Source organism: Pinus tabuliformis, chromosome 1_1, assembly GCF_031772625.1.
Source record: "Pinus tabuliformis cultivar Carrire ecotype Pingquan chromosome 1_1, CPIR1, whole genome shotgun sequence".
Taxonomy (NCBI): Eukaryota; Viridiplantae; Streptophyta; class Pinopsida; order Pinales; family Pinaceae; genus Pinus; species Pinus tabuliformis.
The window spans coordinates 810,140,719-810,158,074 of record NC_142297.1 but is presented as its reverse complement, the minus strand read 5'-3'; positions in this window follow the sequence as shown (position 1 = coordinate 810,158,074).

Sequence of the window (17,356 nt, the reverse complement as noted above, 5' to 3'; positions counted from 1 at the left end):
AAGGCCAGCATGTTCCTGCATTTTGTAATCTGTAGAAGAAACAGTTGGTTAGAATAAAATGGTAACATTGTAAATTGAACAGAGGACATATTTGAGAGAAAACATGTTAAGGAGTTATCTGAACTAAGGCTTCTTCTGCAATACTTATGGCTGTATAAGAGTAAAACAGATCTCTAACATGGCTTGTTCCAGTTTTCCAATCTTGACGAGATCTGTTTTAATTTGCAAAAACAATTTATTACAAAGTTAGTATTGTATATACCTGAACCAACTGATTAGTTTCGAAAGCACAGTGAGCAAGGCGTTTTCTTGGTAATATTCTAATATTGGCAGCTGTTCTGTGCTTCATTTCAGAAGTCATTGCAACAGTGCTGCTAATCAGACAACAAAATTTCAAAATAATGTCAAGCTAAACAAGCAGAACAGGAACCCCACCAACAACAAACACAAATTTCATATTCATGCTAACTAGTTAAACATGGCATTGCACAAGGAGAGATCAAAACCATGAACCTACAAAGCCATAAACTTCTGAAATAAGGTTTGGACTTCAAATGATGTAAAAAATGAAATGGGTTCAGATAAACTTACTCATTTGAAATTCAGCATTGAGTCCGAGCAAGAATACCAATGGAATGAGAGGAAGCTACCAGAAATGTATATTAGCCATTGTGTCCTTTGTGCGTTGTAGATTGGAAACCATGTGAGCATTGTTCAGATTGTAAACTGCAAATCATGTCAGCAGTCTCCAGATATATGGCATATTCAGATGGTCTGTGGGATAAATTCTTTCCTCATAATGTTACCAGATTTTATGCAAAGCAGTTAGCCTGTAGCATTTGTTTCGAAAATATAACTCTACGTTTGACTTTGAATCAGATGTGTTTAGGAACATGGAAAAAATTTAAGCAAATTGTAGAGCTAACAGTAAACAGAAACATAGGTAATATAAAACAAAACCTTTCGAGCCCAAAACTTTCATTTGGCTTAAGGTTATAATGCTATTATAATGAAAAATCATGCAGATCAAGCAATGGTTAGCAATTGATCGATTGCATATAGTCCCAGGGAAGGAGTAATAATACCAAATGCATTATGTCATAATTGCATTTTCAAACAACATATATTCATTTCAAAGTGCATATAGTTTGATGCTATTTATAAAGTCTAGCTTCAAGCATGTTGTAGAATGCGTTCGATCTCAAATACAAGACAGAAACAGAAACAATACAAATAGACATGTATAAAGACTTTCTAGGCCTGTTTCCTGAATCGTTAGCTACACTATGCAACAAACAAAAACTAACATAGCATTCAGCGATAACATAGGAGCAGACAGAAATGACTAGCTGATTCAATATACAATTTGTCATTTAATCAATCTATGGAATCTTTGGTGTTTGCAGTCAGCAGCTGTAGATACAAAATTATTGCTGATCTGATGTTGCATTTGCTGTATTCAATGATATAGTTTAAACCAAACATGGTAGTTTTTAAGATGCGACAAAAATATACATACAAAAGCTGACAAGACAATCTCTCGTTGTCAAGCTTGAAGCATGATGCAGAATGCGTTCCATTTGAGATAGAGAACAGAAACAGAAACATTACAAACACATATGGATAAAGACTTTGTAGCCTTTTTTGAGATAGAGAACAGAAATAGAAACATTACAAACACATATGGATAAAGACTTTGTAGCCTTTTTTCATCAACTGTTGCGTTACATAATCTTTGTAAATGACTCAAAATTGCAAGTCAAATACTTGTATTATCGTGAGAGCATAATATGAAGAAACATGTCCATATTACTTTTGCATTTGTTATGGATCTGAAGGCTGCCATGCTCCTGGATTGTGTAATCTGTATATCAAACGGTTAGTTAGAACAAAATGATAACACTGTAAATTGAAGAGAGGACATATTTGAGAGAAAACATGTTAAGGCATATGTTGATATACCTTCCATTTGTTAGTTGACATGTAATAGTTCACTATCTTCATTGAGTGTGAACTTGCTCTGAATTTTGAAGTCACGTAAGATGTAAACAGTGGTAGATTTCTGTTGCAAATATGTCTCATATGACATTGATTTTAAATCAGGAAGTAAGTCATGTAATAAGGGCTCCCTGATAATGCACTGGACAAAGTTATTTGTAATGGATTCTATTACAGCATTTATACAATGCTTGTAGAGGAAAGGGCAATTATCATTGCATTGTGAACAGAAAATTGTTGCATTGGCTATTGCTATGGATGAATTCACTGGGCAGTTACAAATTCCACAAACAGGTTCGAAAGGAGTTGAATATGGATTTGTTGTGGTCAGAATACCTTCGACCTGTTTATAAAACATTCAAACGTTAATTTACATTATTACATGCCAAATGCAAATGCAGCAAAAACATTATTATTGCTATACTTACAGCATAGGTAGATGTAGTTAGTTTTGTGAGATTGTTGAGTGCATCTGTGTTCAGTTCAGTCATGAACGTTGACTTCGATGCTCTGAATACTGTTTCTGTTGTGTTTACCTTTTTTGTTAAATTTTTGAAAAGAATGAGCGGAAAGTGTCCTTTTTGCAATTGTTTTTCCATTGAAACGAAAAATTGTTCATATGTGTCAAAGAGTTGCAACTGCAGAACAGAAATTGCTATGTATTGAAAAATACAAAAAGTAATATGCAACTACATTGTTCGTATGCATTGAAAGATTGCAATTGCAGAAGACAAATTACAAAAACTATGGACAAATTACAACAACTATCTATTGAAGTGATGCATGTTATTTACTGACAATTAGGAATAAGTAACATCTGAATACATACAGTTGCATTGTCGTTTTCAGAATCTCCGTCTTTGATATGGAGTATGTAATGCAATCCAACTCGTTTGGCAAGTGTAACGGCAGCAGCGATTGTGCCAATTGGGTACATTTCTTTTTTGTTTGCAAATTGCCTAATGGTCGTATTGGGAATGAAGTGATATTCTTTGCAAACTTCAGGTACAGTTTCTATGATACTTGATTCATTAAGCAATATTATTTTGTCACAGTCACCGCGATCATAAACACTTTTAGGCAATATCCTGAAGTTTGTAATTGAGATGCTGTTGCCTTGCAAAATTTTCTGTTCATGTCGCTCCACCAAATGTGCAGGTACACTCAATGTTATAGTCATCATTCCTTGATCATCTGTCAAATCAGCTCGCAATACTTGACGTGATTTGTTTGCTTTATCAAGGAATGCACTATAGACAACCATTATGTCTCCAACAAATAGCTGCCCAGTTTTACGACTATTGAGATCTTCAATTGATACTTTAATTGGCAGTATCTGTTTTTGCCTATTAAAATTGCCTAGTTAGAAATTGCTATAAACATTTGTAGAATACTATGTTTCTCCTAAAGACTGAATAACTAGAAATAGATTAGAGTGTTGTGTTTCATATGCATACCTTTTTGATGTATCATTTTGCACGTTTGTTGAATGAAGTTTGGCTCCGATTCTTTGAGTTGGACTAACAGAAGCAAACGCATGGTTCAATATGGTGTGGATATTATCACATGTATTTTGTGATAAGCAATCAATAAAGAAATTGTGATATGTAACCTGTACATGTCTTCTTGCTGCATTGTTTGGGGGGACTTACTACTAGTGCTTTCTTCACTCGTCCAAGATTTTCTAATTTATATACATTTAAATATAGATATGTAAAAAGAGAAGATATATATAGTAAACACTAATCTGACATATATACATTTAAATATAGATATGTAAAAAGAGGAGATATATATAGTAAACATTAATATTTTAAATAGAAAATAGCATATTTGTATAGTTGTCATACATACCTTTTCAAAGCAAGTGGTTGGTTTGCCTTTCCTAATTGACTTATGTGGTCTATTTCTTCAGTTGTTTGTTTTCCTTTTTCAGCATTTATGCTATGTTATAGAATAGGAACATATATTTAGTTCAATTTCAAAGAGCATATAGAAGTAAACAGTTAACAAGGTACATTAAAAGCATAGAACCATACATATGTAAAGATAGAATGGATATATACTAAACATTAACATTGTAAATACAAATTGGCATATTTGTATAGTTGTCATAAACATGCCTTGCTGAACATTATTATTCTAAATACAAATCAGCATATTTGTATAGTTGTCATAGACATACCTTTGCAAAACAAGTGGTTGGCTTGCCCTTTCTAATTGCGTTATGCATTCTATTTCTTCAATTGTTTCGTTTCGTCTCTGAAGATTTAGGCTATGTTATAGAATAGTAACATATATTTAGTGCAAACTAGAAGTAAAAACTGAACAAGAACATTAAAACCATAGAACCATACATATGTAAAAATAAAAATAGAATGCATATATAGTAGACATTAATATTCTAAATACAGATTACCATTTTTGTGTGGTTCTCATAGACATACCTTTGGAAAACAAGTGGTTGGTTTGCGCTTTCTAATTGGCTTATGCATTCTATTTCTTCAATTGTTTCATTTCCTTTTTCAAGATTTATGCTATGTTATAGAATAGCAAGACATATTTAGTACAAGTCAAAAGAACATATAAAAGTAAACTTGAACAAAAAGACAAGATCCATAGAAGAGGAAAGGCAAAAAGAATATACTCTGTTTGTTTATGTTGCATGTTGTTGTTCTTTTTTCTTGGTCGTTCTGTTCAATTGAAAAGGGTTTTACTAGCAGAATCTGCATGCATAAATAGATGAGGTCATATCTGCAAATTTATGGTAGGATAGTTGTGTTAGTTAATTGAAAAGGCTGTCTTTGGAACAAGTTGCATTGATCAATACAGAACGCCATATATGTAAATGTAGAATAGAATGCATAGTATGTATGTTGTTATCACTTCGTTTACCACAAAAAGATATTGTAGTTTGCTTTAGTAAAATAGATATGGTAAAACCAATGAGGTATTGCAAAAATGTCAAAATTTGGAATTTTGTAAACTGTTTCATGTGTATATCATAGGTCAAGGACAAGAGATATTATATCATGGTCAGACCAATATGCATCCAATACGAAAATTCTATACTTTATATTGCCTAGATTTGCCCAAACATGGTCAATCAATGATTTGTGCATGCTATTAGTTTTGTCAACTAGGAAATGAAGATTGTAGTTTTGCATGTAGGTTTCTAGTTGCTTTGTTTTTTGATTGCAATGCACCATATCAATATTGAAGTCCCCTAGTATAACTGTGATATTGTTCAGATCTAACTGGTATAAGGCTTTTGCAATGACGTTGAGGATATTGTTTAGGTTTGCATGTGGTGATGCATATATATTGAGTATTGCAATTTGTAATGTGTGAACTTTTATTTTTGCAAACAATGCTTCTACAAAGCAGTCTTCAAAATGGGTATGTTCAAGGATAATGATATTTTTCTTTATCAATATCATTACTCCATGCTTAATGCAACTTGAGATGCAATTGAAATTTTTGAAGTATTCATTTTGCATAGACAACAACATATGTGTTTCTTGTAAGCACAAGATATCAGATTGCATTGTGTCATAGTCATTGCATATGTCAGTAAGATGCGCATGAAGATTGCGAGTGTTCAATGAAAGAATAAAGATGGATCGCAATGATTGTATTGATGAACAGTCATATTCTAGTTGCCATTTTGCAGTGGTTTGCAAACGTTGCATTTCAGAATTTACTTTTTGCTTGACCTTGAAGTTGCTATGTTTAAGAGGATTAAGCAAATACAATGATTCTATGTTTCTGACACGTGATAGTGTTGTGTATACTAGGCCATGCACTTGTACTCCAGTAGGGTCGAATGCAAGCCTATCCAAGGTTAAGCCTTGTGATCTATGTATTGTGCGTGCACATGCAAGTTGAATTGGAAATTGTTTTCGTATTTTCAATGGTGCCATCTTTGATGTCATAGGCATTGGTTTTGATATTCGCAATATTGGTGTCCAATCATGTGCTATCTCTGAAGTGTACAAATGACCTAGTTTTCTAGATTGTCGATGACCAATATTAGGGTCATGGAACTTAATCCACAGAACATCGACCTTATTTGTATGGGTATATGCTTTAACTATTCCATCTGCACCATTCACTAGCCCATCTGCTGCATCATAATTGCAAGCATACATTTCAACTAACATGTTCAACTTTATCAAAAGCTGTGGAGGCAAAATAGCCGTATGTTGATGAGCTGCGAAATTGTCGTTATTCTCCTGATTTTCGTCAATTGCATCAATCAAAATTTCTTTGCCAGGCATTAGCATCAACATTTTCTTGTTATGCATTGCAACATCTTTGTTTTTGTAAAATAAGTAGGGAAATGTTGGATCATTTGGTACAGGGCGCATGCAACTTGTATTCATGTATGTTATATCGTCAGATGTTTGACAATTTGTTCGCATTCTATTTAACACTGATATGAATCTCTTATTTGTTTGTCGCATTGTCATATGCAATTGGAAGCACTTGACATTATCCTTCCAGAAATCATGTGTTATTGTTTGATTGTTGATTGTTGGTTGTTCAAAAATAAGAGAGTCTTGAATAGGTTGCGCTTGATAGAAATCACCACAAAATATGATGTCAATGTTCCCAAAGTATTTTGTTTGGACATGTTTTATGTTTATGAGTCTATTGTCAATAGAATATAAGAACCGACTTCCAATCATCGAGATCTCATCTATGAAAGCTACTTGCAATTCTTGATATAGCTTTGATAAGTTGTCCAATACTTCTTTGCTCAGCGAGAACAGTTGAGACTTGTTAAAAGGCATTAGCAATGCAGAATGGATTGTTGTGCCACCTGCATTATATGCAGCTTTTCCTGTGTATGCTAATATTAGACCTTTTGGTTTCATAGGATCAGTTGTGTTTTGTGAATCATAAATTCGTATAAGCATTTGGAAAATTGCTTTTGCTGTGAGAATTTTACCTACACCTGCTCCACCTGTAATAAAAAGGTAAATTGGTTCCTTGGGGTTTTTTTTTTTTTTAATTGCAATGTCTTTTACAATTGCTTGTTGTTCTTTGTTCAAGATTCTTCTAAGTTTGTAATATTCATTGTTCTGCATTAAAAATGGATGGGCAGTAATTTGAAATCCAAGATTGATTTTTTTCTTCATTTCAAATTGTTTTGGAAATTGCAAGTCCGATTGCAAATCATATTCCTCATAATGGGAATTGTTCTCTTGATTTTGCATATTCATTTCGTTAGTATTCAAAGAACTAATTTGCTCATTTGTTGCAGTCTCTAAATCACCCCATGTTGGATTGATGTTATATGTAAATTTGGCTTCATTAACTTGAATTGTTTTTTCATGTAATGTATATGCAGAGAGCCATGTAGGCAATTCTTGTTTCAATGTATCTTCACAATTTTCAAATGGCATATATAACAATAATTTCTCTCGACAAAAGTTTTCAATATCATTGTGTTTGTTATATTTGACAAATCGTATAACATTTGGTTTTTTCCTTTTAGATATGGGTTTGCCATTTTTCTTGTAATTTGATACAAATTCTGCAAGGCAGATTTTGCTAATGGAACTTGGTCGTCCAATGTAGTAGTCAACAATGGAATGGCACATAACATCTTCTGAATCATCAGGTTCTTGTTTCAAAAGAATAGGTGGTTTAAGCATAAACGTGCGTTCATCAACTGGAGACGTGTTCACAAATATACATTCCCTTGAACTAGAATTCAATGGCAATGAAAGTGCTATATGCACTGCTTGTTGAGCTGACATTTGTTGTAGATTGAGTAATGTATTTCCAAGTTTACGAATCATTTGCATAGCATCAATTTCATCTTTTTGATGCTCTTTCTGTATTCTTCTAAATGCATTTGTCATAGACTTGTCAATTTTGGTCATATATGAACTACAATATGATGCTGCAGCATATGCATTTAGCACAAATTGTGCATCTGTATTTGCATTCCATAAAGCAGGGATACTGTTTGCAAAACTGTTATTCCAAATGTGAGAAGGTTTTCGTTTCAAGAAAATTGTTGGTTGCTTTACTGTATGTTGCAATAGTTCTATGTACTCATTTTGTAGCAGCCCTATTTCTAGGAGGAAATCGTCATGTGTTGTTGAATCATTGTAGTTTGTTTGCTCCAAGAATGCAAAAAACGATATTGATTTCTCTACAATTTTTGTATTTTCTGCATTGGTTGGTTCAATGATCATTGTTGATTTCATTGGTGGCATGGGGAAGTTGTATCTGCAATTTGAATTTTTTCGCTTCTTACAACTTTTTGTATGGTGATGTTTATGCAATTTAGCAACATCTGGCTCCAAATGATCTGTATTACAAGTGATGTAATTGTCAACAAACTTCTCAATTTCTGAGTTGCTTTCTTTTCCATATATTGGAGCATTCTCTATCCATAACAGTCCATGTTCATGTTCAGTTCCTCTATTTTGGAATTCTGTTACAAAATAGTAATCAGATATTTTTCCAAAGAATGTAGTATCTTGAGATATCAATCGCTTTATAGCATTAATTCTATGTCTATAGTATTGGCTACATGTGACTGGATATTTTCTTATAAGGTAGTCAATGTCATCATCTTCTAATATATCAATAGCATTTTTATTTGCTTTATTTCTAAACAATGTGACAAGTGTATCTACTAATGGTTTCCATCGATGTTCTGCACTTGTGAATGTCACAAAGAAAGTTGGAGGGCCTAGTTGTCGTATCATTGCAAATATGTTTTTCCTAATTTGTTCCAAATGGTCAGAAGATATGCGAATGTTTTTGAAATCTATGTATCCAATGTCAGACTTCAATAACTTTTCCAAATTTGCTCGATACTTGACATCTTTTGCTAATATTTTCCTGCCTTTTAGTTGTCCCTTTCTTATTCGCACCCATATGCAAGAAAGCACTTTATCAATTATTATTCGCATTGTCTTGAAAAACAAATTTGTTGTATGATATTGGAAGTCACCACTTGCTTGTAACAATTCCCATTGCACAATTTTTTGGTAACTAAACCTATTTGTGATGTCATGATCACGTGCATTGCCATAAAATAATGTTGGAAAGTTCATTTCTTCTGCATATTTGTCCTTGAAGATGCCTAATGGTCGTTGTCCTTCAGCAGGGGCCACTTCAATAATCTTGTCTTGCAGATCGTAGATGCGTTGTGATTCTATTAATCCATGCACCAATGTTTCAGTAGGTGTTTCATTATTTGCATCACTATCTGTATCACTTTCATTGTCACTGTTTGAATTTTGTACAATGTATTCATTATCCTCTTGTAAAACATGGGCCCAATTCTCATTTATACAAATGTTGCTAGCTTTATAAAGACTTCTAGAACATAGTTCGTTCAATGCCTTCATGACAATAATCGGACGTACTTTACCTGTTTGGTATGCATTTTTGTATTGCAATCTTCTTTTCAATGCAACTGCAATTGTCATTGTATCATTTAGATATTGTGGCAATGCTTTTTGCACAATGTCCATATGAACTGGTACAATGATAATTGATCTTGTTAAGCCAATTTGTGACCATCTATGTCCCCATTGTCTGATTTGTGCAAATGCAATTCTCAATGACACAAGTCTTTCTTCTAGGTCTGAAAGTATATTTACAGTTGGCAATGAAATGTTACGTCTTATTTGTTCGGGTGCTGCAAATTGTGGTAGCTTTCCATTCTCGAGTGCTTTCTTGCAAGAAACACATATGTTTTCATTGCTAAAGGTCCTATTGTTCAACGTCAAATCCATATGCTTTTGTTGCAAATCTGTAGTGAAGAACCTAATATTTTTTGCAAAATGCAATTTGTTGCAAACTGCACATATATTCCTAGGCGTGTCTTCAACTTTTTCCATATAAATTTGTATTGCATTTTTCTTTCTTGACTTCTTATTAGAAAATGGTTTTTTGCATTTGTCATTGCATTTGCGTTTTGCACGTATGAATTGCTTTAGCTTGTGATAATTCAGCCTACAATCCTTAGTTGGTTGCATTTGTTCTAAATGACATGCTATCTCAAATGCAATATTATTGCTAAAATGTACTTGAGATATACATTGCTCTTTTTCTAGTACATGCTCATGATGCAATTGATTACAAACATCATTTGCTTCCATGGACAACTGTTGAGAATTGTGAACATATTCTTGTATCATTGCATGATAGTGAATATGCGATGTATTTGTCATGAATGACAAGATGTTAACAATATCATTGCATCTTGAATAAGCGCAACTGTAGTTGACAAAGCTATTAGTAACAGAGGACCATACTTGGATATTGACTTTGAATATGACAGATATCCATTGCAGGCAAAATGGTCCGCCTTCCACTTGTCCTTTTTCATATGGCATTGCCATATTTATCAAATATTATTGCCAATTGCTATTCATTGTATAGTGTATCGCATCAACTACCAGGTATTGCTCTAAACAATGCAATGCCTCTTGATTCTTATGCATAACTGCATTGCAAAAAGATTGCACAATGTAAAGTCGCAAAGACTCTGCATTGAATTCTGTTGCTACTAAATAGAAAATTGCATTAAAGAGACTGTCACCACAATTATATGTCACTTGCTTTGCAATTGTTAGTCCATTTAAAAGCATATTATTTGCAATGTGCATCCAATTGCTTTCAACATCTTTGCAAATAGGTGATAGGTAGATATTAGACTGATTGCAAATGCAAATTGGAAACTTTTGGTAAACCAATGGTTCATAATGACCACTAACAGGATTTGCATCATGAAAGAGAATGCAATATGGAATTGCATTTTCATGTTGATTGAAGAGCAAATATCTCATTTTTCTTGTCAATGACCAAACTGCAATTGATATATCTAGCCATTTAGCTAACCAACATATGCAAAAGGTATCACCCCATAAACCTCGTTCAGACTCCTTTATATTTGTAGATGCAGAATAACACATTTTATGAAGATATGTACCAATATCATTAACACCATGTAACTCGTATAGGAACTCAGGTGCTAGTTCATATTGATATGACTGTATTGCTTCAACGTCATTGTTCTTTAAGCAAAAAAGAAAGTGGTCTATTAACCCATTTCGCAATTCATTTGAAGTATAACGAAAATGTAGAAGCATTTCGAACGAGTCAAATAGACAATCTCCTATAGTATATGAAAATGCATTTAGTCTAAAAAGACCATTTCTTTTTAATACAATATCAATGTTCTCAGGCAAAATGCATTGCAATCTGAATTTGTAATTGTCAACATCTATTATTTGTTCCATCATTTGCAATTGCTTACCAGAGTTGGCTTTTGCAATTGTCTTGTACAGCTTTGCAAAAAAAATTAATGAAGTTAGCAAAAACTGAACGTGACTGTTTTGAACAAAATGTATGTATATTAAAAAAATACGCTATTGCATTATCTTGGTAAACAAATATCAAATTTCTAGCAGCAAGCCATATTTGTAAATAACAAAGAAATTGGAAATGCAAACAATGCAAAGACATAATGAAAAAAATGGAGCATAATTCTAAGAATATTTGTGCAAGTTAACAAAAGGGAACAATCGAAACACAAAATGAAGTTAACAAAAGGAAGCAATGGAAAGACAAAATGAACAAATGCAACAGAACTTTAAGAATATTTCTGAAAGTTAACATCATTGTCAATTGCATTTGTCAAATAAATTGACCATGAGGCTATTTATGAGTTTTACATAAGTGGTGCACCAATTCAACTGTCAAAATATAAAAAGTATTGTCTCTGATTTATGCTAGGTTGCAACTCTAACATATTCCAAGGTAAAAAGTTTCCTGCTATTCGTTATCAGCCTATCAGAATGACCATGACAGGGCTGTCATATTGACATTTTTGAAAACTGGTTATGAAGCAACATATCTTCTCAGCCATACTTTTATCACTTCCTATGCTTAAGCATATCTCTATATCTATATTTTTTTATGGGACTGTTTATGGACATATCTAGCAGCTAATTTCTTATTAGATAAAACTCGCTTCAAAGCTCCGATATATGCTAGAATGACTATGATAGGGCTGTCATATTGACATTTTTGGAAACTGAACCAAATACGAGTAGTGCATAAGCATACTTCCATAACACTTCTCAAGAAGATCCATCATTATGGGACACTGCAGGTATGATCCATATAAATGATGAACATGTAATATGTTCAAAGGACAGCTTTGGCAAAGACAGCAACAATCTGCCTAAGCAAATTGTCCCAAGACTGTTGGCAATTGTGGCATGTGAAAGAAGATGCCCAAAAATTACAGATCTTTGATGATTCACAAACTGTGGTGAATTGGATGAATGGAACAAATTGATTGGATAATTATAAACTTCAACCTATATTTCAGGAGATTTGACTTGCTTAAACAGAGTATTTAACACATCATGTTTGAACATGTTTACAAAGACAGGAACATGGAAACTGATGGACTGTCAAAAGCAAGATTACACTTGGTACCATGAGCTTGGCTCATTCAACAGAGAGTGGAAGGAGAGCTGATGGAATGTCTTTTAAATGTCAATATCTATATGTATAATTTTTTATGGCACTGTTTATGAACATATCTAGGACCTAATTCTTTATGAGACAAAACTGGTTTCAAACCTGTGATGTATGTCAGAATGACCATGACAAGGCTGTCATATTGACATTTTTGAAAACTGGTTATGAAGCAACATATCTTCTCAGCCATACTTTTATCACTTCCTATGCTTAAGCATATCTCTATATCTATATTTTTTTATGGCACTGTTTATGGACATATCTAGCAGCTAATTTCTTATGAGATAAAACTCGCTTCAAAGCTCCGATATATGTTAGAATGACTATGATAGGGCTGTCATATTGACATTTTTGGAAACTGTTTATGAAACAAGATATGTTCCTAGCAATACTTTTATCACTTCCTATGCTTAAGGATATCTGTGAAATGCAGAAACATATATAATAAATGTAATTTTGTTTTCATAATAAAATAATTTTTTCTCTCTGAGGAGAACAAGGTAGTTGAACATCATATCAGAACCAATCTGGTTATAACTAGCTAACATGACATTTTAATCTAAGGTTTAACTTATTGACAAAAAGCAATTAGTAGAATAACACCGTACCTGCAACGAAGCCGAGGCACAAGCCAGCCTATGCCAGTACCATGAGAAAATGTGCAAATGACGAAATTGGTTAACGAAGTCTGCACACAAAATCCTCAGTATTCAACCAGAATGCCATTAACTTATAATGCTCAAATAACCATGGACTGTTGCATGCAGCTAACAGAAACCCTCAGTATTTAACCAGAATGCCATTAACTTATAATGCAGTAGCCGAACTTAACCTCTAAACAATACGACCAAGAATCACAGTTTCACGCAGACATTTACCCAAATTTCCATAAAACCCATGCAACTAAGACAAACCCTCAGTATTCAACCAGAATGCCATTAACTTATAATGCTCAAATAACCATGGAATCTTGCATGCAAGTAACAGAAACCCTCAGTATTTAACCAGAATGCCATTAACTTATAATGCAGTGGCCGAACTTACCAAAGCGACAGCACACAGTCGAGGGATACAAGCCGCACCTGGAACAACAGAACCGCAACCAAACGTTTGCGATAGAGTTAACCGAGTAGGCAGGAACCGCATTGTGTTTTCACCGCAGACAATACAACAAATACAAAGGAAAAATCGCAGAGACCGTAGAGCTAAACAACCAAGTAACAATAATAATCCAAATGCCATTAACTTATAATGCAGTAGCCGAACTTAACCTCTAAACAATACAACTAAGAATCACAGCTTCACGCAGACATTTACCGAAATTTCCATAAAACCCATGCACCTAAGACAAGTCCTCAGTATTCAACCAGAATGCCATTAACTTATAATGCTCAAATAACCATGGACTCTTGCATGCAGGTAACAGCAACCCTCAGAACAGGCAGGAACCGCATTGTGTTTTCACCGCAGACAATACAACAAATAGAAAGGAAGAATCGCACAGACCGCAGAGCTAAAGAACCAAGTAACAATAACAACCCAAAGGCCGCGAACAGGGTAAAACCCAAATAACCATGAACTCTTGCATGCACGTAACAGAAATCCTCAGTATTTAACCAGAATGCCATACAGTAGCCGAACTTACCAAAGCCACACCCAGCAGGCAGGAACCCCACCGCAGACGAAAAATCGCACAGACTGCACAGCTAAACAAGCAAGGAACAATACCCGAGCAGCCAGGAACCCCACCGCAGACGAAAAATCGCACAGACTGCAGAGCTAAACAAGCAACTAACAATACCAATCCAAAGGCCGCGAAGACAGTAAAACCCAAAGGCCGCGAAGACACTAAAACCCAAGCCGAACTTTCCAGCATCTCGAGGAGCAACAGCTGGCTGCCGATGAGACCACCACAGCGCATGCCGACCACAGCTAAGACAAACCCTCAGTATTCAACCAGAATGCCATTAACTTATAATGCTCAAATAACCATGGACTCTTGCATGCACGTAAGAGAAAACCTCAGTATTCAACCAGAAGACAAACCCTCAGTATTCACAATAATAATCCAAATGCCATTAACTTATAATGCAGTAGCCGAACTTAACCTCTAAACAATACAACTAAGAATCATAGCTTCCCGCAGACATTTACCCAAATTTGCATAAAACCCATGCAGCTAAGACAAACCCCCAGTATTCAACCAGAATGCCATTAACTTATAATGCTCAAATAACCATGGACTCTTGCATGCAGGTAACACAGCAGGCAGCAACCGCATTGTGTTTTCACCGCAGACAATAGAACAAATAGAAAGGAAAAATCGCACAGACCGCACAGCTAAACAACCAAGTAATCATAATAACCCAAAGGCCGCGAACAGGGTAAAACCCAAATAGCAATCGACTCTTGCATGCAGGTAACAGAAACCCTCAGTATTTAACCAGAATGCCATACAGTAGCCGAACTTACCAAAGTCACACCGAGCAGACAGGAACCCCACCGCAGCCGAAAAATCGCACAGACTGCAGAGCTAAACAAGCAAGTAACAATACCCGAGCAGGCAGGAACTCCACCGCAGACGAAAAATTGCACAGACTGCAGAGCTAAACAAGCAAGTAACAATACCAACCCAAAGGCTGCGAAGACAGTAAAACCCAAAGGCCGCAAAGACAGTAAAACCCAAGCCGAACTTTCCAGCATCTCGAGGAGGAACCGCTGGCCGCTGATGAGATCACCACAGCGCATGCCGACCACAGCTAAGACAAACCCTCAGTATTCAACCAGAATGCCATTAACTTATAATGCTCAATTAACCATCGACTCTTGCATGCAGGCCACACAGTAGCCGAACTTACCAAAGGCACACCCAGCAGGCACGAACTCCACCGCAGACGAAAAATCGCACAGACTGCAAGTAACAATACCCGGGCAGGCAGGAACTCTACCGCAGACCAAACATCGCACAGACTGCACAGCCAAACAAGCAAGTAACAATACCAACCCAAATGCCGCGAAGACAGTAAAACACAGGCCGAACATTCCCCAATCTCGAGGACGGACACCTGGCCGCCGATCAGACCACCAGAGCGCATGCAACCACGTGCCCCTCACGCGCGCCACGTGCCATTCGCCTCGATCCATGCGAAGCGCGTAATAAGACCCCCAATCCCTTCCGCCCCGTAAACCTTAGTTCAACTTAGGAAAAATGCGAAATATTTGCAAAAATCGCCGCGGTCAACCCAAAGTCAGCGATCTATCGATCGCTTATAGTCCCCGGCAGGGACTAATAAAGTAATTAGCAAAATGTGTCCATAAAACATACCAAGATTACATATCAATACTGAGATATATTATTTTTTATTTTTTAAAATTATTTAAGATAACAACCGCAGTTTACTATTTTTCTGGCTCAATATGAGTTTTGAAAGCATAATAGATGAACAAAACATATAAAATTTTGATCTGATAGAATTTTTTTAAAGTTATTTAATGTAAATATTGAATTTAACTATTTTTTTTTAATTTATTTATTGGGTGTAGAATAAATGATAATGGGTGTATTGTTAAGTCACTCTATGATGTAAAGATTACCAGTTTGAAACTCTGTAGGAAAAAATCTAGTTATGTTAAAAGTTGGTGTGACCCAAGCTATGTGTGATCCCCAAATGATTTTGACGGCTTAGATGTCTTTGGGTCATGGTTTCTCAAGCCAAAGGTTAAGCATGTAGTCATCTTTAGAGGACACAAACAACGGCTTAGATGCCCTTGGGTCGTGGTTTCTTAAGCCAAAGGTTAAGCGTGTAATTATTTCTAGAGGACACAAACAACTTGACCAAAAAAACAACTATTTTTCTAACTCAAAATTAGATTACAAAATAGTAAAGAGTTTTGAAAATATAATCCATGAAAAAAAACACCCAAAAACATATAAAATTTTGATTATATGGTAAACCTTATATTATATGGAAATCATGGAAAATAGCTAGAGTATATTTTTTGTTTAGATTGGTTGCAGAAATTTAGATATGGCAGGGTGGCAGGGAAAGAGTGGATTGAGTTCACTAATGAGACTATGGATGGTGCAGGGTGAGCTTCTTCTTGTTGTAAAACCTCCTATTGATTTCTCAGACTACCAATTTCATCATTTTGTCCCTAATTCATGTGTTAGTGTTCAATTAATAACTCCATTGTTAAGAAAAGTATTTCGGTAGGAATCACACAAGACAAATTTTTGCCTGGCATGTTTCGAACCGAAAAGTGTGGTTCATCATCAGGACCAGATGAAGAGGCAGACTATGGCACAGGCTTAAATAGAGAGCAATGTAGAGACCATAATTTCAAGTAACGATTATATTGGAACAATAATATTTAAATTATGATATTAATATATTAATATATTAAAAACAAATATTATTAAGTAACGACTATATTAAACGGCTAGTTTTTGAAAAAAAATATTTAAATTATGATATTAATTTATTAACTTAACTCCATTGTTGTCAGTGTTTGTGTAGCCAAGTTATCCATTCTTAATTATAGAATTCTGAAACTTAAGTGTGGGACCATTAAAAAATAGGGAGGCCAAGCTTTTGTGATCCTGACGAAGAACCATGCTAGAAACTAGGGGAGAGCTGGAAACGTCTTGAACCTACATTCTGAGAGCATTCCATCGATGTTGGAGTATCTCTCAATATTCAATCTTCCAATTTTAGATATTCATAAAAACAATGGTCATAAAATGGGAGCCCATATGTGATGGCGGTAGAGTGTCTAATCATCCATTTATTCCCATGTAGAGCCATTCAAACCAATGGATTTCTCATAG